Source organism: Cupressus sempervirens, chromosome 3 (genome assembly GCF_028749045.1).
Source record: "Cupressus sempervirens isolate cs-2001-9-10 chromosome 3, ASM2874904v1, whole genome shotgun sequence".
In the NCBI taxonomy this organism is placed as follows: Eukaryota; Viridiplantae; Streptophyta; class Pinopsida; order Cupressales; family Cupressaceae; genus Cupressus; species Cupressus sempervirens.
In genome coordinates, this window is record NC_143120.1 from 888,008,739 (window position 1) to 888,024,888 (window position 16,150).

At 34.6% G+C, this 16,150-nt stretch overlaps 1 pseudogene; it reads right to left on the minus strand.

Moving 5' to 3' along the window:
- Positions 1–6,695: 6,695 nt before the first annotated feature.
- LOC149569649 (putative aldo-keto reductase 2) lies at positions 6,696–13,734 on the minus strand (annotated as a pseudogene).
- Positions 13,735–16,150: the final 2,416 nt, after the last annotated feature.

Genomic DNA, 16,150 nt, shown 5'->3' on the forward strand with positions numbered 1-16,150 from the left:
TATAATATGCCCTAGTTTGGCTATGTTCAAAGGAAATGAAAGAGTTTTTTAGTTTCAACCTATGATGGTCATCAAATTTAATCCCGTCAGAATTTTCGTCATGAAAAATTAAAAAAATTGTAGTGAAAATGGTAAAAAGATTGTCTTAGTAAAATGGTCATAACTTTCTCTTAGAATATCAGATATTAGACTTCTTATAGGTGTTAAAAAGATAATTCATAGCACTACAATTTGGTGTAGCTTTGGTTTTGTGATTTTGACATTTAATCATGGTTTAAGAACCTAAAAGTCAAATGTTATTTATTTTGAGCACAAATTAGGGCATAACTTTGGCATACAGAATCAGATTTTAGACTTTGAATAGTCAATGAAAAACTCCTGAAGAGCTCTACACATTGGTTTAGATTTGGTGCAGGTTTGGCATGGTTTATTTGGTGATATATTAATCTCAACAATTTATGATATATATTGACTATGGTAATTTTGGAGATTTAATGACATTGTATATTTTGGAGATTTAAGATTTTGATGCAGGAGCATCCAGAGGTATAAGGGCAATCCTGTGTCACCCAAAAAAATGTAATTAGACTTAGTTTATGTTTCATGTCTTTTCATTTTTGGTTACCCATTTGGGTCAAATAAAGGTTCCAACTCTCACAATTCAACTATCAGTGTGCTAGAAAATCCTGAAAAAATAGGAGCATGCAATTTGGCCATCATTTTGGTGAACTAGAAGGTTTGAATTGGGCAGATGAATGTAATTGTGATTTAGAGCATTCCAGAAAAAGAATCAAGTCAAAAGGCCCCATAGTTTGAAAGTTATTGCAGTTTTTTGGGTTTTGGAGACCTCTTAAGAATGCTTCAAAGTTAGGTTAGGGGCATTAAATGACCTCAAAAAGGGCCAAAAAATGGGGGATGAGTGAATCTTGTCCATAGGGCTATAGAGCACTTCGAGAGCTTTTCGAAAATGTAAATGGTTCGTCAATCGGAGCTACGATTCAAAAGTTATGCCTCCTAGAAGTTCGGTTACCGTTTTTGAATTCTTCTAGATTTGCACTGACTTCTAACACAGCTTCTGGAACCTTCTATTTGGTTGGTGGATGCCTACTAGCACTTTATAGAATGTACTCCTAGTCCTTAACCCTCCGGGGTCTATTTAAGGAGATTTTTGGCATTGTAAAAGGCAGTTCGGAGTGGAGTTTGAGAGGAGGTACTGAAAGGAGAAATTATCTCCAGATTTATGCTATTGTAAGCCCTTAGGGTATGTTTTGAAGTTTATTTTCTCTGTACTATTTGTACTAGCTTATTTTTTCAGTTAATACAATTTCCCTTTCTATTGTGTCCATTCTATTCTTGGGTTGTGTCTCCATCAGATTTGATGTCATTGTATACTTAATTTATATTTTAGATTAGTCTCATGATGATATGGTTATAAGTGTTTGGTTTGGATATGTATGATGACATGTTGGGTCTACAAGTTGTGTAGTGTTGTAAGTAGTCTATACTTGTGAGTTGTATTTGTAGCTTGGTTATGGGTTATCTTTGCCCATTGATCTTTCCTTATTGATTCATATTTATATTGGTGGCTTGGATTTGGGTTGTCTATGCCCCAAGTCAAATAATTTTCTAATTTTTCTTCATGTAGAAGGGATGAGATGTTGTTACCAAGTACAGTAATGGTAGAGGATTGTGGTTGACTATTTTATGCTGACAAGTTGGACATATTGAGAGTTAGGTGCTTGCTTCATGGATGTGATCATGGTGTCATGGATTTTGGCATGACATGATTGGATATATAGGTACATCCTTGATGCTGATTGGTTTGGATTCTTAATCTAGTTATGGTGGTATATCTTTTTGGTTGAGGATCATGGTTATTTGGATTTTTTGAAGAGCTAATGATGTGCACTTTGATTTCTTTGATGGTTCAATGCCTTAGTTGATTTGCATGATTAGAGGATAGTTTTTCATCATGATGTCATGGATAGCTTAGATACATAGTTTAGTGGGAGCTTATGATAGTGATGATGTGATAGTCCATGATTAGTTCCTAGTTTGGTTTATATCTTCTTGGGTTTGGAGATCTTGGATTCACTTGGTATTGACACTTTGGTTGTGTAAGTGTATACTTGGATGATTTTCATGTAGGAGAGGGAACTTTATGATGCCATAGGTGACTTGGTACCACAATTGAGTGGGATTTTTTTGGCATTGATATATATATATATATATATTGGCATCATAGTCTTCATATTCTTTGCAACCAATACCTATCTCCATTTTTGGATATGACAGATGAAGACAATTTTGTATTTTTTTGGCTTTTCTTGCTATTTGGATGTGGTAAATGTAGATTTTTAGCCATGTCATATGTGTGACCCAACTTGATCTCATGGTTGTTTCTCTTCCATATTTGACATTTTAAATCCACTTAAGGAAAGATATAGGTGACGACACTCACTTTCAATCTGGCTCAATGATTACTAAAGACTCCAAGCATAGACTCCAATTAAGGTGAGAGGAAATCCTTTTTTAGTTGCTATCTAATCACAAAGTGTCACAAGATCCTTTACTTAGAAACTTATGTCGGGAATACATGGCACCAAGTTGTGAAATATCCCCATTCTCAAGACCATCAAAGCCACAATTCATCACGTCTAATTTTCATATGGATTTTATGCCATGATGTCATTGCAATGTGTTGGTTTGTAGCCTTCATCTATTATATAATATCATGGTCTATTCGAGAATTTTGACAAATAGTTTGTATGCTCCTTTTTATGCTTCTACATTTTACTTGAATTCGATGTCTATGCCAATTGATATGGTCAGACAACTCCACTCGATACCTGGTGAAGTAGAGGTGAAATATACTTTGTCTAAGTAGTCACACATGGCGACTTGAGATCTAATCGTGAGCATGTCTTCTTTGAAGAAAATGCATACTTGGGCCATTATATCATGGAAATGAATGCAAACCCATCCATACCACATGTATTCCATTAAGCATTTGGAGTTGACACCTCATGCTTTGTTAATTAATTTTGAGATACCTAAATCTTGCCAATACAGTACTACAATGGGAACCATCTATAACCATTATTTCAAACTGACATGGTAGACAAACACAATACCCATAAGGTACCTCCAAGGATTATCATTTGTGATGCTTATGAAATCTATTAGCATGTTGGGGCTGCAACATTGTTAATTTTTTAGATCCTTGGCTTGGGACTTTTAGAAACAAGCCTTCCACTTTCTTATTTTCAAGACACATTTTAAGAAGTATGCTTGCTAGCAATTTATGAGAGGGAATGCTCAAGAGAATTTATATAAGCCAAAATGACATCTATATTGGATTCTATAATCTACAGACCTTTGATATCAAATGAGCCTCTCTGTAATTAAATCTTGGAATCATGGATTTGCATCTAAATTTTTACAAACCTACAACTTGAAAGGTGAACTTGAACCTTGGAATTTGGTAAAATAAAAACCCCAAATTGTATTGATGATTGAGTCTTTTGAGCTCAATGCTTAAATCTGAACTTATTTTTTTCCTTTTGAGCCATTGATCTTCAGAATTTGCATTCTTATGAACTAGTGGATTTACATCTAAACCCGTACTTCAAAACCTGGCAAGGTGGAACTCCAAACTTGAAGCTTGAATCCTAAACCATGTGAACCTTTTAACTTGAACTTGAACGTGAAACATGTTGTTCAAGTTTGAGTTCAACACAATATTAGGATGCCACCTCTACATAGAACAAACCTTACAAAGACATAGTTAGCAACAAAAAACTATAAGAAATGTAAGAAAACTTGCAACAAAGAATACAACCATTTCCACATAACCCATAATAGATCTAAATTAAATATGCAATTGAAATCCACATGCAAGATAATATATAACATACCCACAAAAATGTGACACAAGATATACCTTGGGAAACCCTCAATGAGGTAAAAATCTAGCCTCAAAAAGCATCCATCACCATGTATTATTTAGTAAAAATGCCATTGCAATACAACTATGGAAGCCTTAAAATCCATAGCCATAACTAAGAAATCCATGTGAACAAGCATGAATCCACACATTCTATGCCATGATTCCAACCTTCACAAATGCTCCCTTTGTTAACCTATCAAGCTTTGTCCCACTCGACTCTTTCCCTTTTTGCCTTCAGTCTTGTCACACAACAACTACCTTTGTAGCTGCTTATATAGTAGCAAGTCCCACAAAACCACCAAGTGGTATTACATAAATCATGTGCTAAAACCATGTGCTACCTAACCCATTGACCCCATATTTAATATTGAAATTTTAATTCTTTTCCCAAATACTAAATAATTATATGAAATATTATTACAATGTTACAATAGAACTCATCAAGCATATCCCATGGAAATCTTTACATGTTGCACATCCATCTAGGTACGATGTTACATAATAAAATAAAATAATACAATATAAACAATATTATGCAATTCACTAGTACATTTGACCCCAATTTTCGACCAAAATTTTCGACCATCTATTAAAATGTTTTAGATTGGTCGAAATATGCAAGGAAAAATATCTTTTTAAAAAAAATCCATGCCCGTGTTGGTCGAATTTTTGACCAACACGGGCTTCATATGTTAAAATTTTTTTTAAAGTGGGAAAAACTCATTGTTGCTGAGGACAAAAATGGAGGAAGGGTTTCACAGGCTGGAGGAGGCAAAGGCGAAGGTTTTTGAGAAAGGGGCATCTATGTATAGGGGGTGCGTGGAGATGGGTGTGGCAGTGGCGGTGTTAATGAAATCCTTGCAATCAATGTTGTTGTCTGTTAATGAGGAGGCCAAGTTAGGGCTGAAGATGAGAGTGGCGGCGTTGGTTAATGAGGATGGGGTGTTTTGATAATGCAGGATCTGTTAATTGTTGGTTTCGACATCACTAGTGCAACAATAGAATGGGCAATGGTAAAACTCATTCATAATCTAGATAAAATGGAAAAAGTCCAAGGGGAGTTAGAGGAGGTTGTAGGTCATAGTAGAAGAGTGGAGGAATCTAATATTGATCATCTACCTTACCTTCATGCAATGGTGAAAGAAGTGCTTCGATTGTATCCTCCTGGTCCTCTTTTGATCCCTCATAAAGCATCAAGATCTTGTGAAATAGGGGGTTTGCGATTGCGAGGGATCCTGTTGTGTTGGAAGGAGCCTTCCAAATTTATGTGAGAGAGGTTTTTGGAGGGAGAGGGAGCTACTGTGGACTTTAAGGGACAAGATATTGATCTTATACCATTTGGAGTAGGGAGAAGAATATGCCTAGGGCTTCCTTTGGCTGATAAGATGCTTCATTTAATTTTGGCTTCGCTGGTTCACTCCTTCGACTGGAGTCTTCCTAATGGAATGAGCACAAAGGAACTAGACATGGACTATATATTTAGAGTGGTATTGTGGAAGAGTCAGAATTTGGAAGCAATCCCACTACACCTGCAACATCACTTGTATTAATTCTTCAATATTAAGGTAATTTCTTCAATACGTTGGATCACAAAGTCTAATATGATAATGTCGTTTAGAATGGAGGTGTAATAATAGATTTAGTAAGTTGACTGACTTTCCCTACAATAATTTTATTAGTGTCTAAGACTCTAAAGTATCAAGAAAAGTGACATCTGTGTACACAACATAGTGAACGAGGGCTACCATTTCTTTCTCAGGTGTCACACCTTTGTATCAAGAGAGACATACCCATACAACGTAGACCCTTCCTGCACTCTACATGGCACTACTTCTGTGCATATCAATGAATTTGAATGCAATATTATAAATAATTTTTGCATGCAACTTCTTACCATTATATACTTATTTTTGTTTAAATTAATATGATCATAAACGAGTTTGAAATTTGTATTAGAAAGACTTTGAGATTTTTATATGGTTTTTGTAATGTAATATGGGTCTTATTCAATGTTATACCACTTCTCTGAGTGTGTTTCATATTGTTTCAAGGAAATTTGGATTTATTTGTAGCTACAGGTCCTTGTGCTTTGTCTTGATAATAAAACATGTAATTGGCACCGGATGGACATTCTAGATTATCTACTTTGAAACGTGAATTTGTTGACATATGGGGTGAAAACCTCTAATGTATCCTTGGCATGCACTGATAATAAATGGCATATTGTTATCCTGATGTCCAAGCCCACAAGTTATGTGGAGTAACAATGGTTGAATATCGAAGTCTCTGAGAGAACCTTGGAGACATTACAACTCATTTATTGGATCTTTATTACTAACTCCTACTTAAGATCCATGTGGAAGGGTTTGGTTTTATCACTAGTCCATAAATATTGTCATGCATAAATGTTAAAATGCCAGTATCATTACTATTAACGAAATATATTTCCACCGGGTTTATAAAACTCTTTATAGAGTCATTTACCAAAAGCTCTCTATTAATAGGCTCTGAAAATACTCTATTAATAGACTTTAAAAATACTACATTTTCAATAATAAGCATTTATAACTAATATAGTACAAGGCTAAAAAATCCATTTATTTAGATTCTTTTTTTTTTAAACGCTGCTAACTCTTCAAAGCCCTTTATTCATCTAGCTCAATTGCAAATGTTCTGCTCTGCAACACAAACATTTATGTGCTTTAATTCAATGAAGAGTGTTGTATGGGAGCGTTTTTGAATTTATTCAGGTTAATTGCAAATCAACAGCTCTGTGTCGATCTCCAGCTGCAGCATCTACAAGAAAGATGGCTTTGATTTCATTCATGTCATCTGTTGTCAATTTTACCGAGAGAGAAGATATTATCATCCAGTTTCTTCATCTTGGTGGTTCCAGGAATGGGCACAACATCATTTCCCTGGTCTTGAACGCATGCAAGAGCAACCTGGCTTGGGCTGCACCCTTTTCTTAAACTAATCTTACTTAGCTTTAGTGATAGATCTTGGTTCCGCTCAAGATTCTCACCTTAAAACCTTGGATTCCCCTGTTTAACAGATCAATTATTATGATATGAAACAATCAACAATGACAAAATCAAATCAAATTAATTTTCACCTTTATTGTTAGTCTTGTCATGTAGATTTTTGTTTAGATTTTACTTTGTTGTTCAGTCTCAATGTTTGAACTCAACATCAGATCATCTTTAAAATGGTACAATTATTAAATGGAAAAAAAAAATCCTATCCTTTACCTTACGAAGTCATTATCTGTCACACTTTGAAGAAGTTTTCCTCTTGTGCTGAAGAAACCCATGCCTAAAGGACTGTATGGAACAATCCCAATCCCCAACTCCCTATGAATGGAATAAAATGAAATAAAATAAATATAAGTAAGATTGTATTCTTTATCTAAGTTCAAATGGAACAAAGTTCAAAAAAAATCTTATTAAAAACTTCAACTTTTGGTATATACTGTGAACCCAATTCACAAATATTTATTCTCAGTTCTCTGCAATCTATAAAGTAAACATTGAATCACTGACTGTTGAGGTATTATATCATCACAACATTTACCTAGAGGTGGGAATAATTTGGGCCTCAGAATCCCTACTCCAGAGAGACCATTCAAGCTGCACAACAGTGATTGGATGCATTGCATGGGCCCTACGGATTGTTGAAGCAAAGGCTTCAAACAGACCCACATATTTTATATTTCCCTCTTCTACCAACTTCTTCAGTTCACCCATCTGTATAAAAGGAAAACTGATTTGCTTGTTATTAGATTTCTTATGTTTTGCTACGCGTCGGTAAAGAGCCAGAGGGATACAATCTTTCCCTCCAAAGCCATACAAACTTGATTATTAGACACATATTTTCTAGTGAAATTAGAGGTTTGAAATTTTGATTTTTTTGTTTCTGAGACAAATTCATTGACTCATGTTACATTAGCTTCATAAGAACTCATCTCTCATGACAATAAGTTGGAGTAGTATTGCACTTAGTGACCTTCTGGAAAGGCTTAATGCTTCACCTTATGAGCATCATCTAAATGTAATGAGTACTACATGTTCCATTCATTATTATGAAAAATGAGTTCTTGTGAACCACTATTAAAATAACTTGTGTCAATGCGTTTCACTAGAAAACCACATAGTTGAATCCTTGTAGTAAAATCACAATTTGACTTGCTGTAGAAAATATTTCATACTTATCAATCTCAAGAATTGATATGTAAAATATATTTCTCACATCAAATCAAATTCAAGATTCAAATATGTAGTTTTTGGAGAAAAACCATTGCCCAAAATTTTATAAATAAGATTAAAATAAAAAACCTGTCCAGTAGTACAGATTTTGAATCTTAAAACTTACAGCAGCATGACAAAATAGTATTTTGGTGCAAGGTTAAGGGTTTGGAATCTGAAGACTTATAGTAGCTTCTATGGGTACAGTAATATCCACCCTGTGCTGGTAATAAAGATCAATGTAGTCTATATCAAGCCTCTTGAGGCTTGCTTCACAGGCAGCCATGACATATGCAGGATCTCCCTTCACACCAAATTCTCCATTACTCCAAGCCAATCCAAACTTAGTTACAATATGCACCTTCTCTCTGATACCTTTAAGAGCCTATTTAGGAAGGAACAATAAAAGCATTATGCACGGTGTTAGAACAATCAAGCTCAGAGAATTAATAGATTAAGAAATGGAAACAGTACGAGCTAGAAACAAGATGTGCATCTTTTGATCAATCAATGGTTTTAACAAATGCATCTTTTGAGTAATATTGATCACTTTTCAGTGATGGGTTATATAGTTTTCAGCTATGTAAGGATTTGGTACAGTTGATGCTTCCGCGGCTCATAATTATGTTATAATGTTGAATTACTTTTCAGAAGAGTCTTCTAGTGCAGGTTGGAAAAGAAACGTTAGAACTTAAGTATAAACACACAAGAGAGCTTGTTAGGTTTGTTTACATGAATGATCCAATGTTTTCCAAGATGACACAAAATAAAACAGCATGTATGGTAGAACCATTTTTTAAATTGTAAAGTGAAGCTTCTTGACACCTAACATATAGAAACTGTTATCCAAATTTGCTCATCTACATCACCACTTATCAGTTACAGCAGTAATCTTAAACTATATCATAGCAGTAACTGGGAGCCAGGCATGCTTAGATCAACATGTATGGTAGTCACAATCAAACATGGATTTCAAGAATTTTTAAGGAAATGAAAGCATTTCATTTTATTCATGCTGCCTATCCAAGAACCTTGAATGGCACAAAGAAATCTTACTCCTTTTGTCATATATTCTATCTTGGCTATATTTATAAGATGTGTCTGTATAATCTTTTGTCTAACATGAGAAGTTATACAAAATATTTGGAAATACCTTCATCTCTGAGTTACAAGGCATAGAATCATGCTAAATTGCTTTAATCCACCTTAGGTTCAGATTTCTTGATTGTGCTTTGCAAATATTGATGCACTGTTATCCTCTTTTGTAAATCCAATTTGAGATTATTTGATTGGTAGTTGCTCTGTATTATGCATTAATGGTAGTCCATGTTCGGAGAATGTAATCCCATCTTTGTCATATGAATAGAGTTCGCATAAGAGATGTTGGTATGGTTTTTATAAACCAGGTTAACAGCTCTGTCTTCTAAGTTCTTTCTTATAAATGGACATTTGGATATGGTGATAGTAATGAAGGGTCTATATTGGTCAATATGATTGTGTTGGAACAGACAAGCAAAGGAAGTAATCAAAACAATTAAGAAACACATTGCCAATAAGAATCCTAAGATCCAAATTCTTTCTCTGACGGTTAGTATTGAATAATATTATAAATTTCTATATACATTTTGATTTATTTTAAGTTATCATTACTGAGATATTTGGTTGAATTCTGAGTGCAAAAAATTTACTATAGTAAGAATTCATTTATGATTGACTTTGATGGATAACTTTGATTTAATATTTGCTTGGTTATTTTTGCAGCTATTAGAGACACTTACAAAAAATTGTGGTGATACTATTCACTTGCAAGTTGCCGAGAGAGATGTGCTACATGAAATGGTCAAGATAGTAAAGAAAAAGGTCTGTAAAAAAAGCTTTTGTGTAACTTGCACATGTTTTTCTGGGTTGTAGCTTAAACAATTTTCGATTTGTGCTCCTAGTGCATATTTTCAGCAGTCCTTTATGTGGGTTTTATTTGTATTTTATTTTGTAGCCTGATTTAAATTTTAGAGAAAAGATCTTGGTCCTGCTAGATACATGGCAGGAAGCTTTTGGGGGGTCAAATGGAAGATATCCACAATATTATTCTGCATACCACGAGTTGCAGGTAAGGAAAAAAATAAAATGAATCTTAAGGATGTTCAAAAAATCTCATGTTTTTCAAGGGCAAGTTGAATATATTTGACTGACTCTGCCAAATGGCAGGGTAAAACATTGACCTTGAGATTGACCCTCATTTTTGTTACCTAGATTTGATTTCTATCTCGCATACTTTAAATGCCATTTGGAAGTAGTGTATATTGTTAAACTATTCCAGGATGCAGTGCAGCAGTGATGTTGGCATAATGACATTAGTTAGTAATTAATTTCATGCTGCATGTTCTTATTTTGAAGTTTTATTTGTCATTTTAGAGCTCAGTGGCTCTAGGGCCTTGAGTATGGTAACCTGAGAGAGTGTATGAATTGTTTGTTATTGCATATTAAAATGTGATTGCCTGCCTCAGTTTGCTACATTTGTAGATGCTTTAAGGCTTTCTAGAAAACAACAATAATTGTGTTACGATTGCTCAAGTATCTTCTGTAGTCACTCCTCAAGGATCTATTTTAAGTTTTTATCTTAACCAATGGAAGGCATCAACTCCTTATGGAAATTGCCTTTTAGGTACCTACCAAAAATGGTATGATTCTTCAGAATGATGGGGCTCCTACACAAGCAGCATAATGATCTCTTTATGGGATATATTGGATTTTGCCCAAAAATAACAAGTCCCACAACACAAGTTATTTATAAATAGTATTCTATATATAAAATACGTAATTGCAATTCAATTTAGAGAAAATTGTATCAAGGATTTATGATCATTATACAAATGATATTGAAAAAAGAACACCCTAAATTCACTTGTATCCATTTCACTGCATACTTCTAATAGCTGACCATATTAGGAATTCGGTGGAAAATCTTGATAGGATGCTGGGAGAGTTGAGACTATCCTCCTCAATTAAACTCAAGGGCACATAATGAGTGTCCAAGTCATATGGCCCCTTGGGCCATGAGAATGGCAGGACATCTATCATCTTGTAGTTGTTGTAGATGGCATGGTTACTCTCATTGATGTTATTTCTTTGTTGATAAATATATCTATTGCATTTTCCTTGGTTTGTTAAATGGGAAGTAATCTAAGGGGAGAACACTTCGTTATGTTTCCAATTAAGTGTTTTTATAAATATAAAATGATAGCATTATTTAGACTTGCACAATACACCAAATTTTTCTTTGCTTCAAGCGACTTGGAGGGGTGACTTGGTGAGCTGACTCGGCGAGCCGACATGGCGAGCGGACTTGGTGAGCGAACTTAAAGAGTTAAGCCATCTCACAAATTTCAAAAGAAAATGTTGACAATTAATCCAACAATAAGATGCTGCTCTAACTAAGTGCAAAGAAAAGAAGGTTATTCACGATATTCAAAGAATGAGTTTGATGAGAAAAACAAGTGCAAATATACGAATCTGAAGAACATAGAGTAAATCATACAGGCCTCTAGAAATTCAACAAATAATATAGCTCACAATTAATATTTTATATCTTCTATACATGCTAGGCTAGAATGCTTTTTCCTTTATGGAATTGTTTTTGGGCTTCTACATGCTTTTTGGTCTATGAAACCTTGCTTTGTCAAGCCTGCCCGGGATGTACGAAGTTTTAGCACAATTGGAAGAGAGATTTCTTGGTAGTGGGCCAAAAAGAAAAGGATAATAAAATGTGTATCATCTAATATCTCACTAAGAAACTGACTTCAACAGATTGCTGGTATTCTGATTAAGAAGAAGCTAAACAAGGAAATAGTAAACTGACAGAAGAAGCAATCCTTGAACTCCGCAAATGTTTTGAAGATTAAACCATGTATATTCAGCGTGATGAGAATCAGATATGATATTATTGGTGTCAACACATATTTCTTATAGGAAATGGTTCGTCTATCAGAACTAATGGTCTTACTATTAGACAAAGGCCATCAAGGAGATGGGTTGCAGAGATAGAAGACAACATTCAAAAGATCAGTTTGTTGGGCACCTTTGACACTACAAAGGATGAAGTAGCCTGCCTTTTGAGGGGCAAAGAGACTGCCAAGATGCTCCTCCTCAGGTTCAAGGATGCCCATGCCAGAAACAAGACTATCAACTCTAATTCAAGTCCCAATTTTCTCTCTGATTCTGAGCCAAATTGTCTCAGGAATCATTTCATACAGTCAAAAGTCAAGCTGGGAACATAGTATCTCAACTCTAATGCCCATGTCCAAAATGCTAAACTTACCTTCAGAGAAGTCCTCTTGCATTGGAAGTAGGATTTCCAGCCTAAAAAACGTGCACATTACTCCAAGTAAGTCCATGGGTGAGGGGAATTTTGAAGGTAAAGACAATGACTCAACTAGTTTTTCTCACAACTCTATACAACAGAGACATAGTAATGGTAAAAGACAATGGCTGTAAACGTTAGTGAACCATAATTTGGTAAACTTTTAGTTTTCCATCCCTTGTCTCTCTTCTATTTAAAAATGTTCTTTTTTTTGGTAAACTTTTAGTTTTCCATCACCTTGCCGATTAGGATCCGCCTTGTAGATTTGAGGTGACATGTTTGGATTGGATCTAGTTTAGGTCCTTGTTTACGAGTTTTGTGCCCAAATTTGGGTCTTATTTCATGTGGCTAAGGCCTATATGTTTCATGTTCTAGGCTGAGGCCCACATGTTACCCTTTTGAGGTTAGATCTGTCTCAAACTTAGCCTGGTATATGTTCCCAAATTCACACCCTATATGCTAAAGCCCTAGCCACTTGGATCTAGGCCTAATTAGGCTTGTATGTCAGCTATTGGGGCCTAATCAAGCCCATTCTACATTGAATTATGGACTTGTCTAATTAGATCAGGTCCATTCATTAGACCCAAAGGCTGTTTAAATAATTTTTAGGCTCCAATCTCGAGTTTTGAGCTTCATGTTTCATCGTAGGCCTAATTATAGGCATCATTATATCTAGTTTAAGCTTGATTTGGTCATATAAGGCCCACGTGTTTCATTACAAAGGGCTTTCTGATTGGTTGATATTATATGGGTCTTTAGGAATGTGCCAACACTCCCATAGGAATTTGGCACCTAAGAGGAATCAGTCATGGAGAAAAGAGAAGAGTGAGCATTGCCTTAGAAATTCCTATGAGCTAGTATAATAATATGGTTCATTGGTTCAATAGATCTCAAAGTTTGTCATTTTTTCACTTAATAATTATCATAACATAATTATTGTTCCTCCATATTGGTATTGGTTATGAGTGTTGCATGCTTATTATTGCTCAGTCATATGTTGATTGATGTCATCTTGATTATTTATATTTATTGATACAACTTCTCCTGATTTGTGTATCATCCTGTTACATAGTAATCATGGACCATCATTGGATATACATATGATCATTGATCAATTATCACTTGGTTTTTGGTCTTCATAGTAGCTATCATACTTATCAGCACTTGGGAACTGGAATACCCATTATGGATTCCTCATTTTCTATTATGTATCACTCCATATTGATTTAGTAATTGGTTCATTAACCAAATCACGTCTTCTCATGATGTTGATGTGTATTGACTACTCTTCAACTTCTTCCATGTATGATGCAAATTGATATCTTAGCTACTAGTGAAAATAGTTCTAAATGACGATTTATCCATAGTTGTGATTCTCTAATATGAGTACTTTCCTTCATCTAGGAATGATTGCTCAATACTAGATGTCACGTTGAGGATCCTTCACCATTTGATCATGGATAATCTTGTGATGGTCATTGCTTTACAATTTACATGATGACTAGTTTGAAGATGTCATGCTGACTGTCCCTTTGAATGGTTTCCCCATACAACATAAAGTGTTTGATGCTAATGAAAGCCTATATATGAACTACTTGAGCTCCTCCTTTCCTCTTGTTGGTTGTTGTAATGAGTTTTATGAATCCATAAACAAAATCCACATCAACCTCTGATTGAAGACAACACAATTTACAGTTTAGAAACTATCATGTGTATGCATATTTCTTGATGAAGATAAATACTGACTTAATTCCTTTATTTTGTCATCTCCTATGCTGCATCTTCTCAGCGTGAAAACAAAGGTTGTGATGTGTTTGACTATTTTTCATCTAGCGGTGCTAATGTATGTAACTTGATATCTTTTTGTTTTGATTTGTTTAATTTTGTAACAATATTAACTAGTTCTTGTTGTATTCAGATTGGTGGAGGTTCTTACTCATCTTTGTATTCAAGTTGTGGCATGGGTGGTGGATACTTAGGTGGCCATGGCTCATCCTATTATTAAATTGTAAGTATAATTGTCAGATTTTTTACTGTAAAATTTTAGTCTCTAATAGTAAAGTCTAATCTTTTGTTTGTGAGACCTTATTGTGGTTTGAGTAGTAGACTACAAAGCTGTCTTAGTATGATGTCTCTTTAACACATCTCTATGGCATACAGGTATGTGATCATGAGGCTGCCATAGCCTGGAATAGAATCAAGCTCTGAGAGGCATAACTTAATTTTTTAAAGGCAACATTCTTTTTATATGAGAAGAGGCTCTTGTAGCTTGAGGTGGCTGAATGAGAATCGAAGTGCAGAAATATTATACAAGCTACTAGTTGGTAGCTTGAGACATTTTCATCGAATGACTCTTGCAGATAAAGGATGATGAGCTTGCATATTTTGTCAATGCTTTTGACATCAACTGGAAGACATTTTTTTGCCGCAAGTAACTTAGGTATCTAACTAAAATAATAAGATAGCTCAATATAAGCATAACTATATTGAAATACAGTATAGGATGCCCATGCAGAGTTTTGACCTTTATAGTTAAGAAGCTTAATGTAAAAAATTAAAAATCTCTGCCTATGTACATGCCATGTATCTTAGTTCAAGATAACTACCTTGTAAATGTTTTACTTAATTTGATAAATTTCTTAATGGACCAGGTACCTTGACTATGGTCTGTGCAACTTAATTAATATTATAATATATCTTAGCTGAAGTGATAAACAAAAACTGTGGAGATGATATGAAAAACCTTAGTTTGAATGTGAGATGGACAAACAGATTCCCCTTTAGTCTGCCCTATGGAACTATTGTCAATTATCAACCATACAAATCTTTTTATCTCTTAGCTGCTACCTTTTAGAAGGAATTCAACTTAGGTAATGAAGGTCACTAAGTTTGAATGTGAGATGAGACACAGACTCATGTACTATTAGGAATATCCATTCATATGGAGCTCAGATGACTTTTCAACAATGTGCCAATTTATTTCTCATAGTTGCTTTACAATAAAATTGTAGTAGCTCTACGCTTTACAGTCTGCATTCTTAAAACAAACTTATGTAATGTGGTAAAAAACATTTGTGCTGGTTTTCTATTAATTATTTAATGAAAATGCTACGAATGGTTTTTTCCTTCTGTAAGGTTGATTGATCATGATGCATCTTAATTTATCTAACAAGACACAAATTAAATACTGAGGCAAAGCTAATGTTCAATTTATCCATGTTCTTTGTAATTAGGATACAATGGCCAGGTGACTAGTTGATCCAGAGGAGGAGTTGAGGTTGATGTCTCAGGAAGTATGTGGTTATGTGGAAGTTGTTCTGAATAGTCTTGCTACAAATGTACCCAAAGTAAGAACCTTAGAACATCCTTGCATTAAAGCATTACAGAAATAGGCATTCTTCTGTATGGTTCTCATGAGTATTAACTTGTCCTTCAATGATTGACAGGTTGTAGTGCTCTGCCAAGTTGAGAAAGCCAAAGAGGAAATGCTGACTCAACTTTATAGCTCTGTCAGGTGAAGGTTAATTACATGTGGCTAATATGGCCATGGTACTAGTTATATTTTTTTTCTATGTTCCTCATATATTATTTTTCAATTCT